Source organism: Canis aureus, chromosome 28 (genome assembly GCF_053574225.1).
Source record: "Canis aureus isolate CA01 chromosome 28, VMU_Caureus_v.1.0, whole genome shotgun sequence".
Classification (NCBI taxonomy): domain Eukaryota; kingdom Metazoa; phylum Chordata; class Mammalia; order Carnivora; family Canidae; genus Canis; species Canis aureus.
Genome location: NC_135638.1, coordinates 18,415,244 through 18,440,466, shown reverse-complemented (window position 1 = coordinate 18,440,466; position 25,223 = coordinate 18,415,244). Strand labels below are relative to the sequence as shown.

At 33.7% G+C, this 25,223-nt stretch overlaps 1 long non-coding RNA gene, 1 other non-coding gene and 1 pseudogene across 2 annotated transcripts in view; 2 read left to right on the top strand and 1 right to left on the bottom strand.

The window, feature by feature from the left end:
- LOC144300480 (uncharacterized) overlaps positions 1 to 25,223 on the top strand; it is a 118,189-nt gene that overhangs the window by 52,256 nt on the left and 40,710 nt on the right. The gene's annotated exons all lie outside the window — the stretch shown is intronic.
- On the bottom strand, positions 6,441 to 11,610 carry LOC144300117 (DDB1- and CUL4-associated factor 13-like; annotated as a pseudogene).
- On the top strand, positions 8,683 to 8,790 carry LOC144300696 (U6 spliceosomal RNA). Its single transcript, XR_013367499.1, has one exon. It is a non-coding gene; the product is annotated as a U6 spliceosomal RNA (small nuclear RNA).

Genomic DNA, 25,223 nt, shown 5'->3' with positions numbered 1-25,223 from the left:
TTCTCATCTAGAATTGGTCAAAGCTCTCTTATATCCAGTTCCAGGGAAAATAGTTTGCTTCCAAACTCCCCGAGCAAAGAGAGGATCAGTTTGAAGGAGTATCTCAAAAGCCAGAGTTGGGGAAGGGTTTTTCTAGGGCTTTGGGGGTTGGGGTATTAGTTACTGGATGATGTTAGGGCAGAAGTTAGGAAGAAAGATCTTATAAACGAAGATTTGCTGGAATAGCCAGTGATCTTATTTTTGGAACATGTGTAACTGGTGTTACTCTTATCAGTTCGATTTTGATTGTTCTTATACCGGAATACGAGAATTTGAAGTAGCTGTTCTTAAATTTAAGCTTTTCACTCTCTACTGCAAACTATTTTCACGGTCTATTTTGTACATCCAAAAAACTCTTTTAGGAACTTTCTTTTTTAAAAATTTTTTTTAAATATTTATTTATTCATGAGACAGAGAGAGAGGCAGGGACACAGGCAGAGGGAGAAGCAGGCTCCATGCAGGGAGCCCGACGTGGGACTCGATCCCGGGACTCCAGGATCACACCCTGGGCCAAAGGCAGGCACCAAACCACTGAGCTACCCAGGGATCCCATAGGAACTTTCTAAAACAAAGAGCACTTCTCTTTGTTTTTCTACACTTTGTTGGTATAAAGCATTCCCAGAAGCATTAAAATTAAAGCTTTTTCTAAAGTAAATTCTTTGAAATGGTGTCATTCTCTCAGGCTTTGTTAGGCACAAAAAAATATGCCACCCGATTGGAAGGCAGAATCAAGAGTAAGTTTCTTTAGTTTAAAATCACATATTTTCCTCCCTGTGATAGTATAAAGTTGTTTTTATTATCTTTTTCATTCTCAACTTCAAGGGAAGGAAACTGATGTTTGTAAATGGTAAGTAACTTGCCTAAGGTGTGATATAGAGGTGTGATATCTCTGTGCTATCAAGACTTCCTATGAGAAAGCACACAATATGTGACACTCTTGCACACTCTTATTCCCTCAAGCTCTGGGCTTTATAACCTTTTTTTAGTAGATAAAACACACTATGGATTTATGGATTTAGTTCATGTCTTTGTCAGAGCAAAAGAGCAATTAATAATACTTCTGAAGTGTGAAAGCTTTCAGTATAAAAATACTGCCTGGAATGAATTATTTTATTTTGGAGGAAAGCAGAAGTTGTCTGTTTGCCATATTTCTCACAAGAAATCTTAAGAACTTTTCTCTGTTCACCCACTCTCCTCATCTTCCCTATCACCCAGGATCTGTCTGTCTGTGCTGCAGCCCAGTGCTTGAGACAGAAACATGTTTGGGATCAATACTTTCTCTTTCTGTTGGACCAGCCCCTGTGTCTATAAAGTCGGCTGCAACATGGCCAACTCCTTTATTGAATGTTTATATTGTGATTGGCACTGTACTAGAATGTGGCTTCTTAACATGTGTGCCTGCCCCATCTGAATGGATGTGTAAGTCTATATAATACATTATGAAACAGAATGATCTAGCTTATCAGGAACACACCTGGAATACAAAAAAAAAATGTTTTAGAATATTGTATTCTTCCAACAAGATTTCCTTTAGACCTACTTGGTGCTAAGATAAATATCCATATATCCATGATGGAGGAGGGAGACTGACTTTCATACCTGATATAGGGAGCTAATATTATTTCTTTCTGTTACAGGAGGAAAACAGGAGTCTTTTGTATGGGGGGGCCTCTTCCTAATATTGATCACTTTTCATAGTATCACAGCTGAATAGAGTTAAGGATAGTAGTGAAGGGTACATAGCACAGGGATCTTGTTCTGTTATACTAATACAGTCACATTTACTAGATACGAAACTCTGTGAGATAGATATTTTAAATAATCGTCTTAAAATGAGGACCTTGTTCCAATCTGACAATTAGTTTGTCAGAGGTGGTAGAACTAGAAATTAAATTTGGAGTTGCATCCAGTTAGGTTAAGTGAACTGTCCAAAGTTGGTATGCTTGGATTGACTTTGGAATCAACTTAGTTCAGTGTAAATCCAAACACTAGGCTTATGTCCATTATACTCTACCACCCCTTCTATGTATTTTAAGACAAGTTACCACATGGTTGGTTTCTTTAATATTTACCACTGTGCTTATTGGAATCCAAGTGTTTTAGAGTTTCTCTTTCCTATAATGTTTAGTAATGACTCATATTAACCTAGTAATTATGTGAAAGCATGAGCATCAGAAGACCAAAATTAATGGAAGTTATTTTGTTCAGATAAATTCATGTTTGTCTCCTCATTTTCTTTTAGTTCTAACTACTTTCTTACATGCTAATTTTCCTGGGTTGCAATGCTCTATATTATCTGTTATCATACTATCATGCTTCCAATTTCTCTTGAAATTCACACATGTCCAATTTTTTTGAATAAAATGAGAGTTGTACAGTGGTCAGATTTATACACCACAGAGAAAGGGGGAAAAGTGCTCTGGTTTCATTGATTACATAAATCAGTTTCTGGTACATAGCAGATAATCAAAGGCTTATTGAAACTTAAAATGAATCATTATTTAAATCAACATGTAAAATGGATCATTTTTTTTTTTAATCTGTTGATTTTCAAGATTGAAAGACTGCTGACTTTGGTCATGTTTAAAGGTGGCTTTTCTTGTTTGAAAACTCAGGAAGGTAATATTGTTTCTGAAGTTAAAATTTAGTTACTCATGAAGTGGAATTTACCATGTAAATTATGTAGGTCGTGTAAACATTGTTTCTGGCTTTCAGAAAATATTGAGGACTTCACCATTTCCAATTGGAAAATAAAGCCAAGTAAATGGAAGTCAGAAGAGAGGATTATAAAAAACACAGTGTTCTCTTCAGTTGGCTTCTCCCTCTGTTTACTCATTATAGCCATTATATGTATAGAACAATTAAAGCAGGGAAAATTGTCATCAGGAAACCTCCAAGACAATTCTTGTAACTGCTCATTGAATGTGGGAGATGCAATTATTACCTCATTATCTAAGAGACAAGACAACCTGAAGTTTACATATACTTAGAAAAAGATGGTTTACTTTATTTAGTAAATAAGGAATTAATTATTATTTTCTAGTAGTAAATCTGTACGTATGTCACTAGCAAGTTAACTAGCATTTTCTGCTTACCTGCATTAAACAGTCAAGGCAATAGCATAACCCTGTTTCCTTAGTCCCATCTTTCTTCATTTTAGGGGAGTAATGTATTAAAGCAAAGATGATAGGACCCTGTCCCTGGAGAATCTGACTCAGTAAATCTGAGTTTCTACACTTTTCTACATGGTATTTTATTTTATGAAAAGAAAAAAAAAAAAGCTCACTAGAGGGTAATCGGATACAAGAAAACTTAGTACCCTATTCACTGAACCAGTGGTTGGCCAACTTTTAAGAGAGGTGTGTTATGGTTTTAGCCTGAGGATGGTTTATTTATTTATTCATCCACTTGAGGAAGAAGAGACAACCACACTGGGTCTTGACAGAAAGTAAAAAATATGTGACTATCAATACTTCTAATGACAGGTGCTGTCACAAGAAGTATAAAGGAAACTGTGTAGATGGTACCATATATTATCCCCTCCACCATCACCATGCTGTCTTTGGGATATACATCATAGGACCTTGATTACTGCATTGAAACTTAACATACAAGTGGAACTGTGGGAGACTATGTTGAGAAGTTTACGGGGAACCATGGTTTCAATTTAATGTATTTTTTTTAAAGAAAATAACATGCTACATAACAGTGATGAAAAGTTTAGTGGGGAATGGGGTTAGTTTTGGGAACCTAGCTCTTGATATCTCTTAATTTGGAATGCCCTTCCAGGCCTGTCGAGGTGAAATAATGCTCGAACAAAAGGATTGGATAGTTTATTTTCATTTAAAGTCAACGCATGTCCTAATGATATTTGAATCATTCCACAAAGTCTATTCACAGTAACCCATTATTTGATAAATTCATAAATGTAAGAATGAATGAACAAAATGTACTATATTTTTGTCTTTCTCTTTGATTTACTTTCTCTGTAATTTTCTCTATATTATTCCAATATGTCCATATGGGTAAAGCAAGCAGTGATTTAAAAACACGCCATGTCATTTTGAGCCTGACTTCCTTAAAAATAATAACTGAGATTTTAGTTTTAATACAAATAAATAAACCATCCTTAGGATACACTGACACACTTTTCTTAAAAGGTGGCCAACCTTTTAAGTGAATAGTAAATTCACTCATTCTGATTACCCTCTAGGTGAGCATTTTTTGTTTCTTGTTATGAAGTAAAATACACATGTAGAAAAGTGTGCATGTTAGTAATGTACAGCTCAATGAGTTCAGTAAGCAATTTTAAGACCTGTATGAATTCTCTAGTAGCTACTAAGTTTACACTTACCTTTTTGAAAGATCGGCAGATTGCCATTTCTTTTGCATTTATAATAAACCTTCAACATGTAATATTATTATATATATAATCATATGTTATTATTATATTTCTATAGACAAGGAAGCAAATTCAGAGAGTTAAATTACATCTCCAAATTTCCACAGCTAGTAAGTGGAAGAAATGGTACTCAAATCCAGGTTTTCTGGTTCAAAGTCACATGGCAATTTTTCTTTAACACTTTCTTTATGAGTTGGATGCCAGGGCGTACTGTCCAGATCCACCCTTGCCCCCTCCCAGAACTAAACTATTCATTTCCCCAGCTCCTGGGAGTGTTGGTGGGTGACAGTTCCCAAATGAGTCAGAAAGTTATCTTTAGGAATTTCCCTAGCCCAAGCAGAGCATTGCCTAGCCCATGAACATACTCTTTGGGAAGAAGTCAGTTCACATCCAGTTACTAGTTGACTCAAGGGTATAGTAAGTCTGTCACTCTTCATAGTTGTTGACAACTCATGAAACTCACGAAAACCACTCTAGTTCTAGCATTTCATGGTATGATTGCTGATGCCTTTGTTAGATACGCATCACAGTTCACCTTCATTGCCAGTTATTGATCCTGAAAATACTAGCCTGTGAACTAACTGTGTGCAAATTGCTGTCTTAGAGTCTGCCTCCCCAGGAGCACAACAAATGAACTTCCTTTTTAGTGTTTTCTTTTTAAATGTATTTTATGCCTCCTTGCAACTGTATGCATTCTTCCAGTCAACAAAAATTGAATGCCCTGTATCAGTCAAAAATAAATTGTGAGAATCAGAAACTGCTATATTTTCAGCAAAAATGGATTTTATATAAGAAATTGGGTTTTTCCAAACCATTCGAATGGCTGGGCCTCCATAACTGACTGCCATATCTGCCACAATCAAAAAGATGGTAATCAAATCATCATGTTATACACCTTAAATGTATACAATTTTTATTTTTAAAAAAAGTTTTTCAAAGAGAGGAGATGGAGAATCAGAAAGACTTGTTTAATTAATTAGTGTAGGTCTTAGCACTTTAGCTGCAGTTCCAAGATCAGAGAGCAACTTCTAGAACCCTAGGTTCCAAAGCCTCATCAGACCTGATAGATTTGCACCAGCAAAATGGATGCCTTGTACAAGCTCAGCTATTTTCCCCATGTTTAACATAATTCCACATGTGAACAGACCCATGTATATGGGTCAAGAATATAAGCCACATGTGGAAACTTACCTGGAATCTGTTCAGGAAAAGGTTTTGTTTGTTTGTTTGTTTAATCTTTCTGGCTTTTGTGATACAGGAAGTCTCCCCAGAAGGAAGTTGGGGAGACTTCCCCTGGCCTTCACCAGGCTTACATTTTAGATAAAATGTAAGACAAAAAATCAACAAATAGATATGGCAGACAGTAACACTCTTAGATAATGTTATTAAAAAATCAGCAAACCTTAATAATGAAAAATGTTTTGATTTGGAAACAGTCAACACAATTTGTTCCCTACAGGAATTTTTTTCTGAGAAAAGGGATGTTTCATTATCTTGACTCTAAATTATAATTATTTATAAAAGTTATATAAGTGATCATCTTTAAAGTCCCGAAAACTCAAATAAAGCACAGAAAATCTATTGAATTGAAAAAAATTCTGACATAATTCTTCCACATGTTATGGATAATCATAGGAAGAATCATTGCAATAATTATCCCAAGTAATACTAAAGTTAACAAAAGAGATGTTTGGGCTTAAATGTAAATCCAAACGTATAGTATATCTACAATAATAGATCAGAGTGAAGGTATATCTGCATTTTCTAACAGTAAAAGTAGGTTAGATTGACAAATGCTGTATTCCTCAATGAAATAAGAAAGCAGATCATGGATAAAATGTTGGATATCAACTAAGCTACTTTTCAGGTTAATTTTTTAGGGTAGCGTTCTATACATGTAACTCAACTTATTTTCTAGAGTGAGTATTTTTATTTGCTAAGTTTGCAAATAAAAATGTAATAAATAATTATATGTCAGGATTGGTGGGAATACCAAGTATTAGTTCACAACTGTCACTAAGTACTACTTCTTTTCTGACACAATCTGAACAGATCCAGGCTTGCGGTGTTTGAGATGATTCACTTCCTTTCGTTGACAGGCTTCTTTCATGATGTGCTGTTCCTGGATATGGCTGTAGATAGATTTTGATAGAAATTGGTGACAAGCAAGGCACTTTATATGCGAATGATGCTGAAATTTCTCTTTTGACTTCTGGTTGTAATCTTGGCTGCTTTTTCTTGTTATGTAAGCATACCCAATATTCAGAACCATTAGCTTTCTACAGACAAATGTTCATTTCATCAGATCCACATGTAATATATTTGCTGTTAGAAGTCCATTTTACACAGATAACATGTTGCATTCTTTTTGTGTGATAGATTTCCCTGATTCTATTTTTGTCCACAGGAAAGTTTCAAATAGATTTATCAAAACTGGCAGACACAAACTCTTTCCTATTGGGAGAGTAATGTACATCAAGCACTACAGATATGTGATCCTTATGTACCACTGCAGGAGTGTTCAGTGCATACATATCAAAAGTATATAAGTTGTAATCTTCATTTGCTGCAGTAAGAATTAAAGCTTCCATAGGATTCCAACAGATCATATTCGTTCTTATCTCTAAGATGATCTTTTTCAGAGGAATACCTTACCTCATATCATAAAGCACTGTATTCCTGTTGGAAGTACTATTCCCCAAGAGAAATGTTTCAATTGGATTAAATTTAACTCTAGTTATACTGTCGAACCCCCAGGTCATTGAATATGTAGGATTGGCTCTTTGTTTATCCCAAATGTCTACTTGTTGTCCACATGTTGCAAAAACAGCTTCTTTCAGCGATGATCAATTCCTGTATATACTCCCTTTTCTAATATTTATGCAATGGCTGGTTCCTCCCTTTCCATAACCTGGTCTATTCATTTTCCACTACTTCACGGTTTTGTCATCACCAACAGTAAAATAAAAGAAGTCCCACATAAAAGAGTACATATTCCTTCTATAAAACCCTCATGTGTTTGTATTGTACAGATACATTTTCATTTGTCAAGTTCCAAATTCTAACCTCTCCATCACATGCCCCAGAAAGGATAGTAGCCAGCCTCTTTGGATGCTTTGCCAAGCATTGACTTCATCTTGGTGACCATCCAGGGAAGCGAGGAATGGTTTTGCAAATACCTGTTCCAGTTTGGGAGTGTTTAAAGCTCTTACGTATTTTTATGGGACCTTAAAAGAATGTAAGGTAGAATCACAGTTTCTTGGAACTGGTGATATAGATCCAAGTCTTCCTTCCTGCCTTCCTGAAAGGTCTGAATCCTCAATCAGTTCCTTTTCTGGTTCCCATAGTTTTCCATTAATCTTTACAGTTGGCATGGAAGTACTAAAAAAAGAAACCTCAGAAAATTTCCTGGGTTCCAAACATAGTCCTCCTTGCTTACACCAAACCACCAGTCAATTTCCCTTGGTAATTGGGATCCATCAGTGTGTTTCTTATAGGAATTTATATAATAGTGCCAGTGTGTTGTAGTTATTGAAATATGTTATTTGGTAGTTGTTGCATGAATCGATTTGGGAATCTGAAAGACAGTGCAGGTTTAGATATGTGCTACCACTCTTGAAAGAATTCAAAACTGGACTCAGCAAAACTGATCCATTAAATTTGGAATATTCATGCTATGAAAACTAAACTTGATTAGGGTTTGAATAGGGTTTGACCTAATTCATACTCTCCAGATTTTAGATGTGAAAAGGTTAACACTGAAGAGTACAAAATATGGATTATTAAACCAAGAAGTTCATATTTTGATAAAGGAAATATGCTCATATATACTATGTATTTATAACAGATATATGTAACAGATATAACATGTATCAGATATGTTACAGATATATAACATATATATCCTACTAAATATCATATATATATACATATGTATATGTATATATATATAACAGATATGTATTCTACTAAATAGCATGCTGGCAAAGTAGTATAGCCTACATAAGTCAGTTGTCTCAAAAGTTGTTACTATGCACCCCATCAGTAAAACATTTTTGAGAATATTCTTCTACCCAGTTTTCCAAGGGCTAGAAATTACTCCCTTTGTTTCTCTGTTTACCTCTATAACACAGTAATAAAATACAAGCATTACTTAATACCAAGTGAGTGGTGGTGTGATCTTGAGCAAGTCATGGATCTTTCTTAGTCATGTCTTCGTCTGTAAATTTCTTTTGTAATTTGTGCTCGCTTCGGCAGCACATATACTAAAATTGGAACGATACAGAGAAGATTAGCATGGCCCCTGCACAAGGATGACACACAATTTCTTTCATAATTTGATTTATCTTTTTCAGTGGTAAGATTTTGTAACTCTTTCAGTTATTGTTAGAATATGGTGTTATATTTATTAGGTTGTTTTTGAAAGACAAAGACAGTATATGGATCAGAACAGGTACTGCTGTGTATACATTATGCCTCAACAGTATGAAATACTAAACTGAAATAAAAGGGAGATTTCTTATAACCTAATTCCAACTTGCAATATGAATGAGTGAATATGCTTCTCTTTAGGGACACATATTACCTCTTTAACCCATGATAATGAAGCTATCATGAGATTTTTCACCTGAGTCCCAAGAGCTCAGAGCAGCAAGGATAGTGATAATGCCCCATTAGACCTGGTCTGTTTGTCTTTCATCCTAAATTTGCAAAAGAATGGGGCGGGTAAGAGACTGAAATAGAATGGCTGAGGCTAAATATGGAGAGGTCTCAAAGATACTGATTAGCCAGGAAAGTATTAATAATCAGAGTAACCATAATAAAGTTAGCTCAGGACATGAGTAATAGTGTGCAAAGCTAAAGAGTATCTGTGCCTGCATCTAGGCAGTAGATTTAGAAAATTTTGTTTATTTTATTATTATGGAATAGAGTGCTTAAAATTAAAATGTTAGATCGCCAAATCTAAGGGGAGGATGCTGGAATGAGGAACAGTATGACATTTGATAACAGGGCAGGGTGTTTAAGTGGGAAGCAGCACTGGTGGCTTTATAATTTGCTGTTTCATTTCTGTGTTTGGCTTCTGCTGCAACCAGCTGGCATGAAGGATCTCTCTGGTGTTTTGAATCAAGAAGGGAATAAAACACACTCAAGCTTCACTACAGATAACCTGGACACATTTTGAATTTGGTTCATGGCAAGAAAAATGTGTACTTTGGATTTATTTTTTTATTTTTTATTTTTTTTTGGATTTATTTTTTAATAGTGTTGGTATGTTGGCTGTTTTGATGTCCTTTATGGCTTGAGAATTTATTTGTACAGTAGTGCCTAGATTTAAGAAAGGCAATATATACCTACAGAAGGAAATTTTTACCTTGAAAATTCACCTGAAACAATTGGCATCTATGAACAATGGCTGCTTAATGAGAAAATATCTATTGACAAGTAATAGAAATTGTTGAATTTGATTGTAGGATTAAGTAGTAGTTATTTTTCTCTTAGCCTCACCTTGGTCTGTTTAGATTAGATTTGTTACTGGATTTAGTCATTGTTATACAATTGTGAAAAAAAAGGAAAATATTTTATGCCCTTTGTCTTTGATCTCTGCGTTTTATTTACATTTTCTAAGAATGTGTAATGCGTAACATATATGTGTGTGTGTTATATATACACATATATATACATACATAAATGTACTCTTACATAGAATATTCTATTATTTTTATATATTTAATATATAACTACCCCCCAGAACAAGATATACAAAATTATTAGAAGCTTCCCTTATACTCATCTAGCAACCATGCTCCTCCCACATCCCCCAAAAGAACAGCTATTAGGACTTCTATCACACAGATTGTTTTGCCTATTGGGGGCATTTGTATAAATGTAATTATACAGTATTTTTATGTATATGTCTGTTTTCTTCCACTCATTGCTATGTCTGTGAGACTATCTATGTTGTTGCTTGTAGAAATAGATTTCTTATGTTTTTGCCATGAAATATTCCATTTAGAATACCAGTATTCTAAAATTATATTAATTCTTCTCTTCATGGATATTTAGGTTGTTTCCAGTATTTCACTATATCAGATAATGGTATTGTTAATTTTTAAACATCTTTCAGTGCACATATATATTCAAATTTTCAATATCCAATAGTGTATTTGTTGTGTCATGAGATATTAGCATGTTTTGCTTTAGGAGATAAACTGCTAGACAGCTATCCAAAAGCATTGTACTTATTCATATTCTCACTGACCATACTTGCCCCCAGCATTTCTGGCAGATAGATAGTGGTGTCCTTGTGTGTGTGTGTGTGTGTGTGTGTGTGTTTTATGTAATCTTTTTTAAGACTTTAATTTGTTTAGAGCAGTTTTAGGTTCACAATGAACCAAGAGGAAGGTACAGATTTCCCATAGGCCCTCTTTCCCATTTATGCATGCTCCCTCCCCATTATCAACATTTCTCACCAGTGGTACCTTTATTAGGAGCAAAAACTGCACTGACACATCGTAATCACCCAAAGGCCATAATTTACAGTAAGATTTACTTTTCCTGTTGTATATTCTGTGGCTTAGACAAATATGTAAGGACATGGATCCATCATTATAATATGATACAGGATATTTTCACTGCCCTGAAAATCCTCAGTGACCTATTTATCCTATCCCCTGCCCACAGTGATCCAATTATTTATACCATTTCCACAATTGTTTCTTTCCAGAATGTCATATAGTTGGAATCCTAGAGTATGTGGCTTCTTTCACTTAACAATATTCATTTAAGTTTCTTCCATGTCTGTTCATGGCTTGATAGCTCATTTCTTATTAGAATTGAATAATATTCTGTTGTTTATAATCTAGAATACTATAATTCTATTGTTTTACAGTTTATTAATTCATTCACCTACTGGGGACATATTGGTTGCTTTCAAATTTTGGCAGTTCTGGATAAAGCTGCTGTAAACATCTGTGTGCAGGGGCAGCACTGGTGGCTCAGCAGTTTAGCACCTGCCTTTGGCCCAGGGTGTGATCCTGGAGTCCCGGGATTGAGTCCCACGTCAGTCTTCCTGCATGGAGCCTGCTTCTCCCTCTGCCTGGGTCTCTGCCTCTCTCTGTCTCTGTCTCTGTCTCTCTCTCTCTCTGTCTCTCTCTCTCTCTGTGTCTCATGAATAAATAAATAAAATCTTTAAAAAAAATCTGTGTGCAGGTTTTTTGTGTAGACATATGTTCTCAACCTTTGGGTAATTCCCAAGGAGAGTGACTACTTCATCATATGATAAGAATATATTAGTTTTGTATAGTCACCAAACTGTCTTCTAAAGTGTTGTCTGTACCATTTTGCATTTTCACCAACAATGAATAAAAGTTCCCATTGCTCCACATTCTTGCCAACATTTGGTGTTGTCAGTGTTCTATATTTTGTCCCTTCCAATAACTATGTAGTGATATCTCCCTATTATTTTAATTTGTACTTTTTTGGTGTCATATGATGTAGAACATCTTTTCATATGCTTACTTACTCTCTGCATATCTTTTTTGGGGAAGTGTCTGTTTAGATCATTGGCCCATTTTTAGATCAGTAGTTCATTTTCTTATTGTTGAGTTTTAAGAATTCTTTGTATATTTGGGGGATGCCTGGGCGGCTCAGTTGGTTAAGTGTATGACTCTTGATTTCAGCTCAGGTCATGATCTTGAGGTCCTGGAATCAAGCTCTGCATTGGGCTCTGTGCTCCATACTGAGTCTGCTTGGGGATTCTCTCTCTCCCTCTGCTCCTCCCCACACTGCTTGTGCTCTCTCTCTCTCCCCCTCTCTCTAATAAATCTTGAGAAAATAAGAGCTCTTTGTACATTTTGGATAACAGCCCTTTATCAGATGAGTCTTTGCAAATATTTTCTCCCAGTCTGTAGCTTATACCCTTATTCTCTTGACATGGCCTTTCACAGAAATTTCAATTTTAATGAAATCCAGCTTATTGATTATTGATTATTTCATGGATTGTGCCTTTGGTGTTGTATCTAAAAAGTCATCATCGTATCTAAGGTCATCTAGGTGTTCTCCTATGTTATCTTCTAGTTTTATAGTTTTGAATTTTTTCCAGTTTGAATTAATTTTTGTGAAGGGCATAAAGTCAGTCTAAATTATCTAGATTCATTTTTTATGAATCAAGATTCATTATTCATCAAGAAGTGTATGTCTAGTTGTTCCATAGCATTTATTGAAAAGATTATCTTCTATCTAATTTATTGCCTTTGCTCCTTTGCCAAAAATCAACTGACTGTGTTTGCATGGGTTTATTTCTGGTTTTGCTATTCAGTTCCATTGATCTACTTCTCTATTCTTTCATTAATATCACATTGTCTTGATTACTGTAGTTTTACAGTAAGTCTCAGTCAGGTACTGTGAGTCCCCAGATTTGTTCTTCAGTATTATACTGTTGATTCTGATTCTTTTGCTTCTCCATCTAAACGTTAGAATCAGTTTGTCAATATCCACAAAATATTTTGCTGAGATTTTGATTGAATTTTATTGAACCTATAGATCAAGTTGGAAAGAACGATATGTTGACAACACTGAATCCTATTTATGAACATGGAATACCTCTCTATTTATTTAGTTCTTATTTTATTTCATTCATCAGGAATTTATACTTTTCCTCATGTACATATTAGACAAATCTGTCACACAGTAGATTTAATTTGTATGTATTTGATGACTAATAGTACTGATCACTTTTAAACAATGGTTTATTAGCCATTTAGGTGGCCTTTTTGTGATATGCCTTTCCAAATCTTTTGCCTACTCTTTTTCTATGGGGTCATCTATGTTTCTTGAGCTGTAGAAGTTTTTTTATATAGTTTTTTTATTTTTCCTAAGTATTGTATATATAATGTATATGTATATAAATATACATGTTTTTTTCTCATTCTGCCTTGTAAATTGTCTTCATAGAATATTTTGATAAATAGGAGCTGTTAATTTCTATGAGGCACAAATTATTAGTGTTATCTTTGGCTAGTGCCTTTTGTTTCCTCATTAAGAAAGCTACAATTTTGGTCATGAAAACATTCACGTATATTATTGCCTACAACCTTTATTGTTTTGTAGTTCACATTTAGATTACACTTCATCTGGAATCAATTTTGGTGTATTCAGGACATAAAGATTAAGATTTATTAACATAATTTTTCCTTACTGCAATGCAATGTCACCCTTAACATAAGTCTATGGCTGTTTATATGATGCTTTATTATATATGCCATTGGCCAGATTTTCTATTCTTGTGTCAATATCATAATGTCTTATTATGATTTCTTGGTAAGCTTTGATATATAGTAATGTAAATACTCTGACTTTATTTTCATTCAAGATTGCCTTGCTTCATCTTGATGTTTTTGTATTTTCATTTGAATTTTAAAATAAACTTATCAGTGTCTATAAAAATGAAATTATGGCTTTAATTGGGATTGAATTGAATCAATTTAATTAATCTATCTAATTTGGGAAAGAATTGACATATTTACAATCTTTAGTAAATTCTTTCATTTATTTACCTCTCCTTTAATTTTTCTAAGTAATATTTTGTAATTTTATGTGCAAAGGTTTTGCACAATTTTTATTAGATAAATATATATGAATTTTATGTTTGATGCAAAAATTAATGCTTTCTTTTAAAATTTTTATTTTCTAATTGTTTTTTTAATCCAACAGTCATGCTAAATTTACTTACTGATTCTAACACTTTATGAATGCTTCTGGATATTCTGTGTACACAATAATGCCATTTGCAAACAGTGTCCATTTATTTATTCTTTTCTAAACTTTTAATTTTTATTTCTGTTGATAATATTATTGCACAGGCCAGTGCATTCAGTGCACGGTTGAATAAAAGTGATGATATCAGACTTTTTTGTTCTCAGTCTTGATGGGAAATTTTTTATATGTCTTAACTAAATATAATGTATGCTGTAGACATTTGTAGATACCCTTTACCAGATTAAGAAGATTCTCCTCTATTTCTAGTTTGCTTAAAGTTTTTATCATGAAAGAATATTGACTTTTATCAGAAGCTTTTTTTGGTTTATTGATATAATTATACCATTTCCCTCCTTTATTCTGTCAGTGTGTTGAATTAAATTGATTGCTTTTTGAATATTAAACTGCTGTTCAGATCTAAAATAAATCTACATAATGTTATGTTATCTGTTTTATAAAAGTTTGATTATTCACATTCCATTTAGAGATTTTCAACTATGTTTTCCAAAAAAATTTGTCAGTAATTTTCCTTTTTCATTATGTCCTTTTAAAATTTTAGAGTAAAGTCTATGTTAATCCCATAAGGTGAGCTGGAGACTGTGCCTTGTTTTGCTCTTCTGTAAAAGTGTTCTGAAGAATTATTATCTCAAAAAAAAAAAAAAAAAGAATTATTATCTCTTCCTAAATGTGTGGAAGAATAGCTAATAGTGAAGCTATCTGGTCCAGATTTAAAATGTGATTTTTTTTAGTATGAAAAATTTAATAACATATTCAGTTGCTTTACTAAATAATGGGATAATTTGAACTTCTATTTTTTTTTCCTGTCAATTTTAACATATTTTATTATTTCCCCCACCCTGGGGAATTTTTTTCCATTTCATTTAAGTTAAAGAAAAAATGACTTAGAACCACATTTCATGATACAAAGCAAAACATTTTATAAATTTCATCAGTTACATCAAATATATTAAATATTTTAATACTAGTAGGATATATTTCCAATAGGTAAACCTTAATTGTCTTTATTTCTCAATAAGATATTAGATTAATTAAAATAAGAATATGTTTTTTTTAAGATTTTATTTATTTATTCATGAGAGACACACAGAGAGAGGCAGAGACATAGGCAGAAGGCGAAGCAGGCTCCTTGCAGGAAGCTGGATATGGGTCTTGATCCCTAGACTCTGGGATCATGGGCTGAGCCAAAGGCATATGCTCAACCGCTGAGCTACCCAGGCACCCCAAGAATATGTTTTTGATAAACATTACTGGTAACCCATGTCTTCCACATTTCAAAAAACATAGAAGCTATGTAGTTCCAACAAAGCCCTGTATTTGTGCTGGCTATTGATGGTTTTAAGAGTTATCTTCTATTTTCTTGATCATACTTCTTTTTAAGCTTAAAGTACTTGCTACTGTAAATGACTTCCTAACAATTCCAAATTAATTATTTAGAAAATTTATGTCTCCTTTGTCTACCAATATTTCATAAAATATACTCTATCTTGCTTCTACTGTAGCCACTGTCCAGAGTTTCACTTAGTTTTTATTACATGTGCATTTATTTTTTCTCAAACATTTAGATTAAAAAACCCACAAAGATGATAAATTTGGTCTCAATTTTTCAGAGAATTAATACAGGTTCCAGTCCCTCCAGAAATATCACCTAGGTTGTAAAATGCCCTCAGTACTATTTACCTTTCTCTCCTTAGAAATGGGTTCAGAGTAGAGCAAACCACAGGTAAACTCATAGGGTTTCAGTGGTGATGGTGACATGAGGTGAGGAATAGTAAGGGCAACGTTCAGGATCTAGGTCAAGAATATTAGTGAAGGCCCCACCAATTCAAATTTAGGGCAACTTGTAAGAAGTCCAGAGGCAAGGACTACACAGGCTGTCTTTAATAAGGAGTTTGGTTACACAAGCTCTGGGTCAGCTCCCATTCTTTGTGGCTATCCAGGCAGGCCATCTCACCTATTTAGCGTGGCCGGGTAGACCAAGGAAAGCACCAACAACTGGGTGCTTTTCATTGCTAATCCTGGCCTTGACTCACTCTGTGACCTCTCTTGGTGTGTTTCTTCAGCTGGAAAGTGAAGATAATAATAATGAGCTATTTAACAAGGGGTGTTGTGTGGATTAACAGTTAATAGCATGTTTCACAAGACAAGGCAGCATTGAGTTTGTAAATACTAATAGAAAGTTTCTCCACACTACAAAGTAAATTAGTGCTTCTCTTGAAGAAAACCCAATATGCCAGAACATGAACATACAAAGCAGTTGAAATAAGGTGAATTTTTACTTAACAGAAGTAACTTCATTTTCTTAAAGAATACTTCAGTTTTCCTTTTGATATTTGTTTCATCCTTGTGCATTTAAAAACTTTTATAAAATTTATCCATACCTATTCTATTGCATTAGTGTTTTCTACTTAAAATACATTTTTGATGTGATTGAATACATTTTTTTCTCAAAAATTCAACTAAAAATAAATATCATATAGCTTCCTCACACACACACACACACACACACACACACACACATCTATCTATCTATCTATCTATCATCTATCTATATACACACAGGAAGTCAATTTCATGTATATAAGCTTTTTTGTTACTTCTATTGTTTCATCATGAAGGATTCTTGTATGACTTGGGGGAAATTGTATTAGACTTAATGAATTTGAATTGATACGTAGCTTGCTTTCTGGGATGCTAATATATCACATCAAATAATCTATCTCCAGTAGCTTAGTATCTTAATGCTATTTGCAGGCAAAATTATACATGCTCACTAAATTAATTCTCCATACAATGTATTTCATTTACTTTCTTTTTATTTGCTTTGCTATTCACAAAGAAGAAAAAAGTTACATATATAAATGTAAAAGAACTATGAGCTTACTAAAAGAAAATTTAAAAATGATAATTTCTAACCACTAAAAAGTACTTATTGAATTCTGGGATTATTGTTGATATTACTAAGACAAGGTCAAATGCAAAGACTAAAAAAATTATACTGGTAGAGGAAACTTCAAATAGAAAAACTGAACCCCATGTTTAGTGAGTATTGCTAAAATAATTTAGAAAATAAAAAGGAGTGACTAGGCATTTAGTTGAGATTTTTGTCCAGGCTATGACTTAAATGTTGTCTTATAGTACTATTAATAGTTGTTGTCACTCTATAAATTTATGGATATTTTAATGGGAAATTGAGAGGGTTTCTATAATACACATCTTTTATATCTGCAAATAATGTACTTCTGACCTCATTAATTCACTTAATATTTGTAAGTTTCTTGAGTGATATGAAGAGTATATATATAATTCGTTTCTATAGAAGGAAAATGAAACTCTGACAGTTCAGTTATTCAGCTTTTTATTTTTTCCAAAAGATATTTATGAGACCTTACCCATAGTCATACAACTAGTTAAAATTATACAAAATTTATCTTTGAAATGTCAATGAAGTCCCCCTCACTATGCAATATTGCTTCCATTTTTTTACCATATAATCTTTTTTTAAGATTATTTACTTATTTATTCATGAGAGACAGAGAGAAAGAGACAGAGACAGAGACACAGGCAGAGGGAGAAGCAGGCTCCATGCAAGGAGCCTGACATGGGACTTGATCCGGGTCTCCAGGATCAGGCTCTGGACTGAAGGTGGCACTAAACCGCTGAGCCACCCGGGCTGACCCCATATAGATTATCTTTGCTCAATTTTCAATCCTTTTGTTCTACTTCTAACCTTTTTCTACCACCTAACTATATACATATACATATACACATATTTATATATATATGTAGAGAGAGAGACAGAAAAAGGGGAGGGAAAGGAGAGAAAAAAGAGAAGAGAGAATTGCTTAATTTGAGGTAGTATAGAACTTACTTGCTTATTTTTTGTCTGTTCATTAAAATGCCCCACCTAAAATTAGATATCAATTTTCAAAAAACAACATAAATGAAGATAAACCATAAAACTATAGGAAATCTATACTACTTTAATCATATAAATGATTAGCCTTTGCAAATAGAAAAATCTTAGGATCAGGCCTTTGTAGAAAACATCGTACCAGAGCCTATATCTACCAGAAATATAATTTTGAAGTTCATTTCTGCTGTAACGTAATTCTTAAACTTTGACTAAAAGTAATGGTTCACACTGTTAGATATTAAGCACAACAGAAAAGACCTGGTTTTATTCACAACTGTTCTGCTCCACTACCTATCCGAGTCTAGTATTTTCAACATTATTTTGGCATATGTATATATATATATATATATGAGGGCCTTCCTCAAGAATCACCACACAAATTTCAACATTCTGATGCTGGGCATAGATGGTTGCAGACCATATTCTCTTTAAAAATTGAAGTAAAGTCCCTGACATAAAATAATTTTCGGCCCAAAATGTTGATAATGCCAAAGTTAATAGTTGATAAATTCTCATTAAGAGTGAAAGAGATACTAATACTACTATCATTTAATGACTTTAAAAAAATAACATGTTCTTTCATGAGTAAAACATATTTCTAGGTAATCTGATTATCTAATTTTTCTGTTAGTGCCTGTTATAACTACAGTTGTGGCATAGATATTTGAGGTGGTTTCAGTTATAAGGTCATAAGGAGACAAATGACATATTTTGTTATCTTTAATCTGTGGTCATTTTGTGCTTTGGTTTGACAATTGACATGATTGAAGTACTATGGAATTAGGTGGCATGTAATCTAGTACAATATCACCTCAAGAAGATCAGTTACACATATCATAAGGTCTCCCACACTTACCAGCGTGGCAGTGTTGCAAACATTACTCTATGATTTAATTACATCTATAAAATGAATATAATCACTCACTCATAGAATTCCTGAGTATTAGAGATAATAAAGAACAGGGATCCCTGGGTGGTGCAGCGGTTTAGCGCCTGCCTTTGGCCCAGGGCGCGATCCTGGAGACCCGGGATCGAATCCCATGTCGGGCTCCCGGTGCATGGAGCCTGCTTCTCCCTCTGCCTATGTCTCACCTCTCTCTCTCTCTCTCTCTCTCTCTGTGACTATCATAAATAAATAAAAATTTAAAAAAAAGAACAAAGTTCACTAACATACAGCAATCTCCTAAAATATAATTGCATTATTATTCACTATATAAGTTCCCTTAACCTGTTCTTAGAATATTACCTGCAGTTTACTCAGATTTCACCAGATGTTAATGCTGTTTTATGATGATACACAAAATTTCAGGAAAAACTGATAGGAACTATCAAAACTACTGATATAACAATCTAATATTTTAAAAACCTAAATTGTGGCACCAAAATAAACATCATATTGTGCTCCATAAGAAAGTCATATAAAATTTAAAATCATTATGTTTTCTGTTACTTTGATGAGTAGTATATGCCTGTTCCATTATATACTGGGTTCCTAAGGTCCATGTGCCTATAGTTGATGAAACTTGAGCTCTAGGTGACACTCTTGTATCTTTGAGTAAATGAACACAATTACACTTTTTATTGGTTTCAAACAAATTAGGGCCAGCATTCAAACTTTTAATCAATTGAATTTCATAGGAACATCTAAAACCCTAGAGTGTTGTTTCTGTGATATTCTAAGTAAGTGGAATATGCATATCAACTTGGGACACATGCAGACTCTGCAGATACTATGAAAATTCACCAATAAAGTTTCTTAATCATGTTGAAAGGCTGGTGTCAATTAGTTTTAGTTTGTCTGTATCTCTAAAACCTTAGCTGATATGGCTACCTGGAAAGATCTCCTTTCTTTAAGGTTCAGGAAGAATTAACTCTGTTGTGATTATTTTTCTTTGGTGCCTAAAACCTTAAGATTTTCACATTCTAAGGCAAAATGTAAACATACACACACATATAGGAAGAAAAAAATCCACCTACATTAAATAATAAAATAAATGCATTTATTAAAACTATTTCTGAGGACCATGTAAACTGTTTTAAAGTATAGAGGCACCTAGGTAACTCAGTTGGTTAAATGCCTAACATCAGCTCAGGTAATGATCCCTGGGATCCTGGAATTGAACCCCGACTCAGACTCTCCCACTCTGGGGTCTGCTTATCCCACTCCCTTGCCCCTCCTTCTGTTCATGCTCTCTCTGTCTCTCTCAATAAATAAACTCTTTAATTTTTTTTCAAATAAAAAATAAGGTAAATAAATATACATGCCCATTAAATGGTCACAACTCCTATTTTACAGTTCAAAAAGTAGGCTCAGAGAGACTAAATAATTTATCCAATATTATGCAGCTTGTAACACAGCCCCTGATCTGGGCCCAGACTGATTTATAGAGCTAAGATACTTAGTTACTACATGAAACAGTCTTCCATTGTGTTTATCTTGCACTGTGGTGTAGACATAACTTTTCTATCTAAACAATAATATTCACTATTAAAATATTGACTTTGGCATATGCAGAGCTTCTTTGGGTACTGATATGATCATGCCAACTATAAAGTAACATTTTTGAAGCAACTGGAAATGATATTAAGAAATTATTGTCAATTTTTGGAGGTGATATTGACATTGTGGTTATATGTATTTATTATTTAGAACTACATTATGAAGTATTTATAATAGGTGAAATTATGAGTTATTTGGGATGCCTTAAAATGCTCCAGAAAAATGAGATTAGATTACATGCAATTAGCAAAATGTCAGTAATAATGGATGTTACATAATGGCTACATGGGAGTTCATTGTGTTTTTTTCTAATTTTATGAATGTTTGAAAATTTTCAGGGTAAAAGTTTATAAAAGGGGATATTTATCAGTTCAGGCTTAAAAATCATCTCAAGAAATCACTGTTAAAAAACAGATGTGGTCCTGTCTCATGAATAAATAAAAGCAGATGTCATCAACTTTAGAGTTTGTGGCATAGAGCTCTGCTCTATATATAATGAATTCATCTCATAGAAACAACGCATTGACCTTATTAGATTAAAAAGTTCTTACCTTAGGAATTAGAGAGGATTATATTATTGATTGCAAAACAGGTAAATTTTGATGAGAGCCAAGGGATGTAAAGAAGGAGGAAGTTGATCAGGGTATCTCTCAAGAGAATACACCTGAGTATAACAGTAGGCAGAGGCATCATGAGAGTGTCAGTCTTTTTGGAGATCTGAATGGACAAAATGAAGGATTGGGAATGGAAAATGTAGCAATAAATGTTTACTATAATTTTGTTCGTGATATATGCCTGGTGATTTGGGATACAGCGGAAAAAGACAACTATGTCTTAGTTATTAATTATTAACTCAATCAAAGACAGTATAAGCTGCTCCAAAACATACTGTAGTTCACGAACTACTAGGCAGATAGATACATTTAAAGAAATTCATAATAGGAGCTTCTAAAAGAATAGAGAAGAATGATATACCTATAGATAATACCAATATTGGGAGAACTAGACCCTCAAGAGTGAATCTTGTTAGTATCATAATAAATCACATTTCTATCTTTAAGAATGTTTGCTTTGACTAATTTGAACCTTTAAAAAAATCACAAAATCTATTATTCAATACTAATCAATGCCCTGCACAGTTTCAGGTACGATGGAAGCTGAGTAAATATGTTTTGAATGAATAAATAAACAAATGAATACATGCATTAGAATTTAAATGACATATGCACAAATGTGCCACAAATACTAACTAGTCATTCTAGAGACCAAAAGAATAATTTGGATTTTGTATTTGGTAAAATATTATTAATTTTAAATGACTCATGGGAGAGAGAGATTAGTGAGATCATGGAATTTTTAAAGCGAACTCTGAAAAGAAGATATGTGGAACTTACTACTTTCCATGGGTATGTGGTTCTCTTGCAGATAAATCCATTTTTGTATTTTCTTGAGTATATTTTAAACTGTAGAGATTCTTTCCTATTTTAGAAGAAAAATTTGTTGTGGCAAGAACAAATTCAGGCTATTTTCTTTTCTCGTTTCAAAACCTTTTTCTGACAGTCCAAACAGAAGAAAACCAACTAACAAATTCTTATTTCAGTCATAATACATAAATGTTTTAGGCTCTTTGGAGAAATTAAGCATTAGAGTGTCTATAAACATTTATTTCTCTAGTAGTAAGTGATGCTTTTATTTTTATGCATTTATTTTTTACTTTTATTTTGATCTCACGACCAAGGCTTGATCTCACGACTCTGAGATCATGACCTGAACTAAATCAGGTTTAAGTGACTGAGCCACCCAGACAGCCCAATAAGTAATATTTTTAAAGTAATATAAGTTTTTTTTAGTAGAATTAATATCGTATGGTAAAGTAAATATGTTTACATTGAATTTGTTTCAGGGTCTCAAAAAATAGAGCTTGATTCAAGAAAGACTTGTTGGATTCTAACAAGACTCTAGTTTCCATACATAGCAATGGTAATAATGGTATGATAATATTGGTAATAATATTTGAAGTGAAGCAAACATCTAAATTGTGTCTGTTCAAAGAGATTATAATGAAGTGTAAACAAGGAAAGAGACAACATAATTTAATAAATCTAATATCTAGTAGCATAACAACAAGTGTAGAGAATTTTATATTGTTTAACTAGAGATTCTGCTATTGCCCAATTTGTCTTTTGTCCTGAGAAGTCTCATAACCAATGTCTTCCTTTAGAACTTCCTGGCACTTTATTCCTGTCAGCATCTATCTGTAAACGCTGAGACTTGGTGCCCCTGATAGATATCATAATACTTCAGATCAAGCTTCAGATTTTCTAAATGTATATACCAGATAAGTAAAACAGATATTCTTCATATTGTTTTCTTTAATCTACATTTTTAAAGGGCTATAACTGTGTCCAACGCATATAAAACAATGTATGCCAGTATAACAGAAATATTCTAACTGGGTGAACCAAATATCCTCATCTTCCTAAGATGAGTGAAGTTTTAGAACAGAGTTCTTCTACTGGGTCCACTTCTAAGAAGGTCCTTCAGGATCTCCCATAAATTATGGGAACAAATTATATTATTTTTATACTTTTTAAATTATTTTAAATTGGTAAAAATAACTACAGTAAATACCCATTCTAAATTACATTTCATAAAAATATCCAAAGACCAAATAAAATACCATAAAACTTTTTACTTGAACAATCATGTTGACTCATATTTATGTAGTCCTTAAATAATTGTATTTAATTTAAAAAATATATTTGGATTTCTTGATTGAAAACAAAAAGGTAGCATCAACTAGATTCCTGGGTGGCTTAGTGGTTGCATGTCTGTCTTTGGCTCAGGTTGTGATCCTGGGGTCCTGGGATTGAGTCCCACATCAGACTCCCCATAGGGAGTCTGCTTCTCCCTCTGCATTTCTCTGAATAAATAAAATAAATAAAATAAAATAAAATAAAAATCTTTTTTTTTAAGTAGCATGAATTAAATTTGTAGCAATATATTGATTCTTGCCTTTCATTTCTTTTTTACATTCAGGCCTACCTATGTTTATGAGTCCATTACTATATCACAGACATGTGCACTGCCCTTAGTGAAATGCCAGGCAGGGTTTGGATGAATCCACTCTGAGCAGAAGCTTAACTTGCAGTGATGAGGAGTTCAATAACAACTAAAATATAAATATATGTTCTCATGATAATATTCTGCCAAAGTGAGAGGTTGGTCAAATACTTCGACTGAGACAATAAATAACTATTTGCGTTTTGAGAAACAGACTCCATTTGCTGAGTATCTGTCAAATAAATATAATACTTTGAGGGCCTTTTGTTCTGATTTAACAGCTAAAAAAATTAATTTGCCTCTCCAAAATCTGTAACAATGTTACCATGTCACAGAAGATAAGTGTCTTCATTCAATAAGATGGAAAAACTGTCTTAGAACTAAAAATTTAACAATAATGTCTCTCTTTCCTGAAAAATAACTGAGGTAGTTGTAATTCATACCTCTAACCATTTCAATGAAAATTCCAAATGCAAATTTAAACTGGTTGTCAAATATGTTCAATGATTATCTCCATATCTGACAAATTAGAGTGACAACAGTTAGATATTATTGGTAATTCAAATTTAATGACATTTCCTCTTTGCCCAGCTTCGAGTCCCACATAGTCTTCTCTTGAGTAGATCCGTGTGAAGAGTAGTAAGTCAGTGGAATGTGGTTTAAGAACTTGGACCTGCCCTTTACTATCTATGTCACCTTGGATAAATTTCATAACCTCAGCCTAATTTCCTCATCTGTGAAGCAGAGATAATACATTATATGGATCTTATGGTGAATAATGAATTAATATTAATAAAATGTATGGAACAGTGTTCTGTGGGTAAAACTCACTTCTCCTCCTGTATGTTTTTTTCTTTACTATTCACATATATAATACTTTTCTTCTGACATTTCTGGTCACCAAATGTGTGTGCTGGGAGAAACACAACCAGTTCCCTGTGACACCAGTAGGGCATCCTAGAATTCATTTCAATTCTGACACTATCTAGCTGAAGTTACTATCAGATCCCACAAATTGTGACCTCAGTCCCACAAGACTGTCGTTCCCCATTTGAAATGCCAATGGCCAGTTCCAGGTTGTCACCTGTACTTCTGACCCACTGGCTATAAATTGAGGTCCCCATGACTCCCTTCTTGGGTTCAATAATTTGCTAGAATGGCTCACAGAACTCAGAGAAATGTTTTATTTACTAGATTACTGTTTTATTATGAAAGGATGTAATTCAGGAACAGGCAGATAGAAGAAAGGCATAGGGCAAAGGAAAAGGAAAGGATGAAGAGCTTGCATGCTCTCTAGGCATTCCACTCTCCTCCTATCTCCATATATTCAGCAACATGGAAGCTCTCCCAACCTATGCTTTTGGGATGGAGGCTTCATCATTTGGCATGACAGATCATTAACTCCACTGCCAGCCCCTCTCACCTCTCTGGAGAATGAGGGGAGGGATTGAAAATCCAAGGTTCTAAATATGGCTTGGTCTCTCTGATGACCACCTCCCATCTAGGAGCCCATCTAGGGTAGCCTCATT